The sequence below is a fragment of the Triticum aestivum genome, chromosome 7A, assembly GCF_018294505.1.
Source record: "Triticum aestivum cultivar Chinese Spring chromosome 7A, IWGSC CS RefSeq v2.1, whole genome shotgun sequence".
Taxonomy (NCBI): domain Eukaryota; kingdom Viridiplantae; phylum Streptophyta; class Magnoliopsida; order Poales; family Poaceae; genus Triticum; species Triticum aestivum.
The window spans coordinates 454,528,769-454,538,233 of NC_057812.1; positions in this window are offsets into that span (position 1 = coordinate 454,528,769).

Genomic DNA, 9,465 nt, shown 5'->3' on the forward strand with positions numbered 1-9,465 from the left:
ATGATATTGGCCATATCATGTCACTATTTGATTGCATGTGATGTTTATCATGTTTATGCATCTTGTTTACTTAGAACGATGGTAGTAAATAAGATGATCCCTCTTTAAAATTTCAAGAAAGTGTTCCCCCTAACTGTGCACCGTTCCGACAGTTCGTTCGTTTCTAAGCACCACGTGATGATCGGGTGTGATAGATTCCAACGTTCACATACAACGAGTGTAAGAAAGATTTACACATGCAAACACTTAGGTTGACTTGACGAGCCTAGCATGTACAGACATGGCCTCGGAACACAGAAGACCGAAAGGTCGAGCATGAGTCGTATGGTAGATACGATCAACATGAAGATGTTCACCGATGTTGACTAGTCCGTCTCACGTGATGATCGGACACGGCCTAGTTGACTCGGATCATGTAATCACTTAGATGACTAGAGGGATGTCTATCTGAGTGGGAATTCATAAGATGAACTTAATTATCCTAAACATAGTCAAAAGGTCTTCGCAAATTATGTCGTAGCTCGCGCTTCAGTTCTACTATTTAGTTATGTTCCTAGAGAAAAATTAGTTGAAAGTTTATAGTAGCAATTATGCGGACTAGGTCCGTAAACTGAGGATTGTCCTCATTGCTTCATAGAAGGCTTATGTCCTTAATGCACCGCTCAGTGTGCTGAACCTCGAACGTTGTCTGTGGATGTAGCGAACACATTTTGATAACTACGTGATAGTTGAGTTAAACGGTTTAGAGTTGAGGCACCGAAGACGTTTTAAAACGTCACGAAACATATGAGATGTTTCGAGGGCTGAAATTGGGATTTCAGGCTCGTGCCCACGTCAAGAGGTATAAGACCTCCGACGATTTTCTTAGCCTGCAAACTAAGGGAGGAAAGCTCAATTGTTGAGCTTGTGCTCAGATTGTCTAAGTACAACAATCGCTTGAATCGAGTGGGAGTTGATCTTCCAGATGAAATAGTGATGGTTCTCCGAAGTCATTACCACCAAGCTGCTAGAGCTTCATGATGAACTATGATATATCAGGGACATATATGATGATCCTTGAGATATTCACGATGTTTGACACCGCGAAAGTAGAAATCAAGAAGGAGCATCAATTGTTGATGGTTGGTGAAACCACTAGTTTCAAGAAGGGCAAGAAGGGATACTTCATGAAATGACAAATCAGATGCTGCTCTAGTGAAGAAACCCAAGGTTGAACCCAAACCCGAGACTAAGTGCTTCTGTAATAAGAGGAACAGCCACTGGAGCAGAATTACCCTAGATACTTGGTAGATGAGAAGGCTGGCAAAGTCGATAGAGGTATATTGGATATACATTGTGTTAATGTGTACTTTACTAGTACTCCTAGTAGCACCATGGTATTAGATACCGGTTCGGTTGCTAAGTGTTAGTAACTCGAAACAAAAGGCTACAGAATAAACGGAGACTAGCTAAAGGTGAGCTGACGATATGTGTTGGAAGTGTTTCCAGGGTTGATATGATCAAGCATCGCACACTCCCTCTACCATCGAGATTGGTATTAAAACCTAAATAATTGTTATTTTGTGTTTGCATTGAGCATAGACATAATTGGATTATGTCTATCGCAATACGGTTATTCATTTAAAGAGAATAATGGTTACTCTGTTTATTTGAATAATACCTTCAATGGTCTTACACCTAAAAATGAATGGTTTATTGAATCTCGATTGTAGTGATACACATGTTCATGCCAAAAGATATAAGATAGTAATGATAGTACCACCTACTTGTGGCACTGCCACGTAAGTCATATCGGTATAAAACGCATGAAGAAGCTCCATGTTGATGGATCTTTGGGCTCACTCGTTTTTGAAAGGTTTGAGACATGCGAACCATGTCTATTGGTGTATATGTATGAAGAAACTCCATGCAAATGGACCATTTGGACTCACTTGATTTTGAATCACTTGAGACATGCAAATCATACCACATGGGCAAGATGACTGAAAGCCTTGGTTTCAGTAAAATGGAACCAGAAAGCAACTTGCTGGAAGTAATACATTTTGATGTATGCAGTCCAATGAGTGCAGAGGCGTGTAGTGGATATCGTTATGTTCTTACTTCACAGATGATTTGAGTAGATGTTGAGTATATTTACTTGATGAATCATGAGTCTGAATTATTGAAAGGTTCAAGTAATTTCAGGGTGAAGTTGAAAGTCGTCGTGACAAGAGGATAAAAGATCTATGATATGATCATAGAGATGAATATCTGAATTACGAGTTTGGCACAGAATTAAGACATTGTGGAAATTGTTTCACAACTGATACAGCCTGGAACACCATAGTGTGATGGTGTGTCCGAACATCATAACTGCACCCTATTGGATATGATGCATACCATGATGTCTCTTATCGAATTACCACGATAGTTTATGGGTTAGGCATTAGAGACAACCACATTCACTTTAAATAGGGCACCACGTAATTCCGATGAGATGACACCGTATGAACTATGGTTTAGAGAAACCTAAGCTGTCATTTCTTAAAAGTTTGGGGCTGCGACGCTTATGTGAAAAAGTTTCAGGCTGATAAGCTCGAACCCAAAGCGGATAAATGCATCTTCATAGGACACCCAAAACAGTTGGGTATACCTCCTGTCTCAGATCCGAAAGCAATAAGGGATTGTTTCTAGAATCGGGTCCTTTCTCGAGAAAAAGTTTCTCTCGAAAGAATTGAGTGGGAGGATGGTGGAGACTTGATGAGGTTATTGAACCGTCTCTTCAACTAGTGTGTGACAGGGCATAGGGAGTTGTTCCTGTGGCACCTACACCAATTGAAGTGGAAGCTTATGATAGTGATCATGAAACTTCGGATCAAGTCACTCCCAAACCTCGTGGGATGACAAGGATGCGTACTACTTCAGAGTGGTACGTAATCCCGTCTTAGAAGTCATGTTGCTAGATAACAATGAACCTACGAGCCATGGAGAAGTGATGGTGGGCCCGGATTCCGATAAATGGCTCGAGGCCATAAAATCCGAGGTAGGATCCATGTATGAAAACAAAGTGTAGACTTTGGAAGAACTACTTGATGGTCGTAAGGCTGTTGAGTACAGATGGATTTTAAAAGGAAAACAGACAATGATGGTAAGTGTCACCATTGAGAAAGCTCGACTTGTCGTTAAGGTGTTTCCCGACAAGTTCAAGGAGTTGACTACGATGAGATTTCTCATTCGTAGTGATGCTAAGAGTCTGTTGGAATTATATTAGCGATTACTGCATTATTTATGAAATCTTGCAGATAGGATGTCAAAACATTGTTTCCTCGACGATTTTCTTGAGGAAAGGTTGTATGTGATACAACCGGAAGGTTTTGTCAATCCTGAAAGATGCTAATAAGTATGCAAAGCTCCAGCAATCCTTCTAAGGACTGGAGTAAGCATCTCGGAGTTGGAATGTATGCTTTGATGAGATGATCAAAGATTTTGGGTTTATATAAAGTTTATGAGAAACTTGTATTTCCAAAGAAGTGAGTGGGAGCACTATAGAATTTCTGATGAATATATGTTGTTGACATATTGTTGATCAGAAATGACATAGAATTTCTGGAAAGCATATAGGGTTATTTGGAAAGTGTTTTTCAATGGAAAGCCTGGATTAAGCTACTTGAGCATTGAGCATCAAGATCTATAAGGATAGATCAAAACGCTTAATGGTACTTTCAAATGAGCACATACCTTGACATGATCTTGAAGGTGTTCAAGATGGATCAGTCAAAGAAGGAGTTCTTGCCTGAGTTGTGAGGTATGAAGTTAAGACTTAAAGCTCGACCACGGTAGAATAGAGAGAAAGGACGAAGGTCGTCCCCTATGCTTAAGACATAGGATCTACAGTATGCTATGTCGTGTACCGCACCTGAAGTGTGCCTTGCCATGAGTCAGTCAAGGGGTACAAGAGTGATCCAAGAATGGATCACAGGACAGCGGTCAAAGTTATCCTTAGTAACTAGTGGACTAAGGAATTTTCTCGATTATGGAGGTGGTAAAAGAGTTCGTCGTAAAGGGTTACGCCGATGCAAACTTTGACACTAATCCAGATTATTCTGAGTAGTAAACTGGATACGTATAGTAGAACAATTATTTGAAATGGCTCCAAATATAGCGTAGTAGCTGCATCTACAAGATGACATAGAGATTTGCGAAGTACATACGGATCTGAAAGATTCAGACCCGTTGACTATAACATCTCTCACAAGCATAACATGATCAAAACCAGAACTCATCAAGTGTTAATCACATGGTAATGTGAACTAGATTATTGACTCTAGTAAACTCTTTGGGTTGTTAGTCACATGGGGATGTGACCTTGAGTGTTAATCACATATCGATGTGAACTGGATTATTGACTCTAGTGCAAGTGGGAGACTGTTGGAAATATGCCCTAGAGGCAATAATAAATTGGTTATTATTATATTTCCTTGTTCATGATAATCGTTTATTATCCATGCTAGAATTGTATTGATAGGAAACTCAGATACATGTGTGCATACATAGACAACACCATGTCCCTAGTAAGCATCTAGTTGACTAGCTCGTTGATCAATAGATGGTTACGGTTTCCTGACCATGGACATTGGATGTCGTTGATAACGGGATCACATCATTAGGAGAATGATGTGATGGACAAGAGCCAATCCTAAGCATAGCACAAGATCGTGTAGTTCGTATGCTAAAGCTTTTCTAATGTCAAGTATCATTTCCTTAGACCATGAGATTGTGCAACTCCCGGATACCGTAGGAATACTTTGGGTGTGCCAAACGTCACAACGTAACTGGGTGACTATAAAGGTGCACTACGGGTATCTCCGAAAGTGTCTGTTGGGTTGGCACAAATCGAGACTGGGATTTGTCACTTCGTGTGACGGAGAGGTATCCTAGGCCCACTCGGTAGGACATCATCATAATGTGCACAATGTGATCAAGGAGTTGATCACGGGATGATGTGTTACGGAACGAGTAAAGAGACTTGCCGGTAACGAGATTGAACAAGGTATCGGGATACCGACGATCGAATCTCGGGCAAGTATCGTACCGCTAGACAAAGGGAATTGTATACAGGATTGATTAAGTCCTTGACATCGTGGTTCATCCGATGAGATCATCGTGGAACATGTGGGAGCCAACATGGGTATCTAGATCCCGCTGTTGGTTATTGACCGGAGAGTCATCTCGGTCATGTCTGCATGTCTCCCGAACCCGTAGGGTCTACACACTTAAGGTTCGGTGACGCTAGGGTTATAGAGATATTAGTGTGCGGTAACCCAAAAGTTGTTCGGAGTCCCGGATGAGATCTCGGACGTCATGAGGAGTTCCGGAATGGTCCGGAGGTAAAGAATTATATATAGGAAGTGCTATTTCGGCTATCGGGACAAGTTTCGGGGTCACCGGTATTGTACCGGGACCACCGGAAGGGTCCCGGGGGTCCACCGGGTGGGGCCACCTGCCCCGGGGGGCCACATGGGATGTAGGGGGTGCGCCTTGGCCTACATAGGCCAAGGGCACCAGCCCCTAGAGGCCCATGCGCCAAAGGGACAAGAGGAGGGGAGAGTCCTAAAGGGGGAAGGCACCTCCGAGGTGCCTTGGGGAGGATGGACTCCTCCCCCCCTGGGCCACACCCTTCCTTGGAGGAAGGGGCAAGGCTGCGCCCTCCCCCTCTCCCTTGGCCCTATATATAGTGGGGGGAAGGGAGGGCAACCATACCTAAGCCCTGGCGCCTCCCTCTCCCTCCCATGACACATCTCCCTCCTCCCCCAGCGCTTGGCGAAGCCCTGTTGGAATCCCGCTACTTCCACCACGCCGTCGTGCTACTGGATCTCCATCAACCTCTCCTTCCCCCTTGCTGGATCAAGAAGGAGGAGACGTCGCTGCTCCGTACGTGTGTTGAACGCGGAGGTGCCGTCCGTTCGGCGCTAGGATCATCGGTGATTTGGATCACGACGAGTACGACTCCATCAACCCCGTTCTCTTGAACGCTTCCGCGCGCCATCTACAAGGGTATGTAGATCCACTCCTCCCTCGTTGCTAGATGACTCCATAGATTGATCTTGGTGACACGTAGGAAAATTTTGAATTATTGCTACGTTCCCCAACAACTACCTCATTGATGTTCGAGAGCACAAAGACTCACATAAATCGGAGGAGGAGACCAAGCCACCGTGGAATATTGCTCTTCTTCGGCCTTACTATACTTGAGCCACAGGCTCTTCGTATGTACATATTTATGACAATATATATATTATATAATAAACCGGAGCCTCGAATAAAGCGGGGTCTCGGTTCTTTTTACATCATGTGTGGTTACATGGAGCTTCTGTTTCTCAAAGCGGCGCCCGGTTTACCCCTTGATCTAGCTTCTCACAGCTTTATATTATATCACTTGGGGGCTTGGTCGTATCCGAACCATAGCTACGCCTCTTGATAGGCGCAATGCCACATCATCACTTGGGGGCTTGGTCGTATCCGAACCATAGCTACGCCTCTTGATCGGCGCAATGTCATAGCATCACTTGGGGGCTTGGTCGAACCCGAACCATAGCTACACCTTTTGATCGGCGTAATGCCACAACATCATTTGGGGATCTGGCTGACTCGAACCATAGCTACACCTTTTGGGGGCCTGGTTGTATCCGACCATGGCAGCCCCTCTTGTCGGCTCAAAGCCTCGCTTACAATGGTTTTATTTTTCCTTTGTTTGAGTTATATTCTCTTTTTTTATAACGATTTTTGTTGTTTTTTCAAACCGATATTTATAACCGGTTCGGCTGTCAATTACAAATTGACGGCACATGGTCAAATCATAATCCGGAGACTATACGCCCGGACTGATTTTCAGCTAAAATCTTATTATGGAGTAAACCGATGTTTATCATAGCCCAGAACGGTTTACATTATACACCGGCCTGATATCAACAGGAGTTGTTTTCTCCTTCAAGATTTGGGGTATAAGCCCCGACACAAGGTTGGCCAGCCAACATCATGCCTGAAGGTGACAGGTATTATATATTTCCACACTTGGTTATATGTTACAGCCTCAAGTTATCATCTTTGGTTCTATACGCATGATTATCATGACCCGCCCGGCGGTAAACCGCCAGGGCGCTTTAAGCTTCTTGACTGCAGAAACAGCTTGGACAAGTGAATATGGATATCATATCTTAACGTATGACGAACCAAACAAGCATCAGTTGCAGATAAATATGCACGAAGGCATACCAGACGAAGTATATTAACTAGCCTATTACAAGGTGTTCTAGTGCCAAAAGGATCATTGTTTTTATCATATACATGTCACAACATGTAGTAGTTTAAACCGGTCTCCGGTTCACGCTTGGTCACCGGCTTGACCTGACGGTTGCGGGTCATCTTGCGCCAGTTTAACTTCTTCATCCCTACCCAGTGGCTGGACATCAACAGTGGCCCAGTCGATCCCAGTTAGGGCTTGGAATACAGCTTCATCACTTATCAGCGTGGACGGTTCAATGTCAGGGGCGTAAGTGTGCTTACGGATTGGCGGAATAAGATTTTCAGCTTCAGGAATTGGTGCAGCAATCCGCTTGTTCTTTTCATCATAGCCGGCTTGATAATATGACAGGTCTGCTTCTTCAACCAATCGACAAGCCAATGGGCGCACTTCCCGGTTTATGATCCGAAGATCATCTTCACCAAATTCGGTTTGGTCTTCCTTCAAGCTGGGACAACCTTGTGCAGCTTCAACTAGATCAAAGTCCGGTACCCATGCCTTTGCCCGGGTCAGTGCAGCTAAAGCGCCCGTCCTAGTAGCAGACTTTTTCAGTTCGTCAACCCGGGCAGGAAGCATGGATAACCTTTCTAAGGTATCATTAATCAAGGTGGGAGGAGGATTGTTATGGGAAGCAATATATATGATCCGTTGCGCGCCGGTATACAACTGTTCTATTAGAGTATAGGCTGCTTTTATCTTTTTCCGAACATCAGATCCCAAGTGGCCAATATGAGTTCCTGTATCATTACAAGGATTAGTAAACCGGTAGATACATGAAAGGATATGGTAAAATCGGGAGTTAAAGATGCTTACCAAACACATCAGAAGTCATGGCATGAATTTGCCGCTTTACGCTGGTCAGTTCATCCACCACCGGTTTAAGAGCGGTTTCTGCTTTTTCAGCCCTTTGCACCAAAGCGGATTTTTCAGTCTCCCACTCCATCTGTTCTTTGTTGAATCCTTCTTTAAGTTTCTCCATAGCACTTAAAGCGCTAGTCAACTCTTCCTTCGCCTTGGAGGTTTCAGCTTGTTGTGATTTAAGGTTTTCCTGTAAGTCAGCAATTTGGCTATCTTTCTTACTCAACTCGGCCTGCATGAGGACAATTATATAAGGAGGTGATAGTACATACTTAAAGTACCAACCACATAACAAGTTATGCCCTTGGCACTTGGGGGCTAATGCATATTTGCTCTTCAACATACATTTTCTGCAAAGTCCCAAGCATAATACAAGTATTCAACTTGGCACTTGGGGGCTAATGGCTATTTGTTCAAATACTACTAATACAGGAGTTTCTTCTACAAAGTCCCGGTTCACCTTTATAAAGTTAAACCGGCCCTTGGGGGCTACTTCAGCGAAGTTAAGATGTATTGTGGTTCACCTTGAGTACTTACTAAAAGTCCCGGTTTAAGTTGATATCTTAAACCGTCACTTGGGGGCTATTGGAGTTGATAAGCTACAAATCAATTCAAGAAGAGAAACATATAGGAAGTTACCTCATATTTTTCCTTCATCATATTGACCAAGCCGACTTCATAGTCGCGGCTAGTGTACAGACGGTTCAGATAGCCAGAATGGAGATCTTGAGCATTCAAAAAGGCGTACTATGACAAATCGGCATTCCATTTTCCTTTGCCCATTGCAGAGAATTCCTCTTTGGTAGTATGTTTTGACAAAGCGATAGGATTGCCCGGTTCACAATGACTAACGCTAGTAATCAGAACATCATCATCTTTCTCCTTAGTAGTTCGTACTGGGGTCGCCGGTTTGTCAGTATTCTTTGCTGGACTGACAGGTTTGTCAGTCTGGATAGAATTGGTTGGCTGGTCAACAGGGCATGTGGTGTCAATTTCTGCCTGTTCAGTAATGAGGTCATGGTCTTGAGATGGTGGATCATTAAGCATATCATCAAGGTTGGCCTCTTCAGAGTCTGGGGTTTTCTCCGAATCAACAGCTGTTCTTTCTTCTGTCGGTTTGTTCAGGCGAGCTTTCTTGCTTGGTCTGGGCTTAGCGCTGAGAAAGTAAAACATGAAGGTCAGTGTAGCATATAAAATGCATGTAAAGAATAAAGCAATTGAGCAACTTACCCAATAACAGTTTTGAGGGGTGGAAGTTTGGTGGCTGATGACTCGCCAGAGGATGAATGAGAAGTGCCCTGATATTTGGAATCAGATGGATTAAGAGG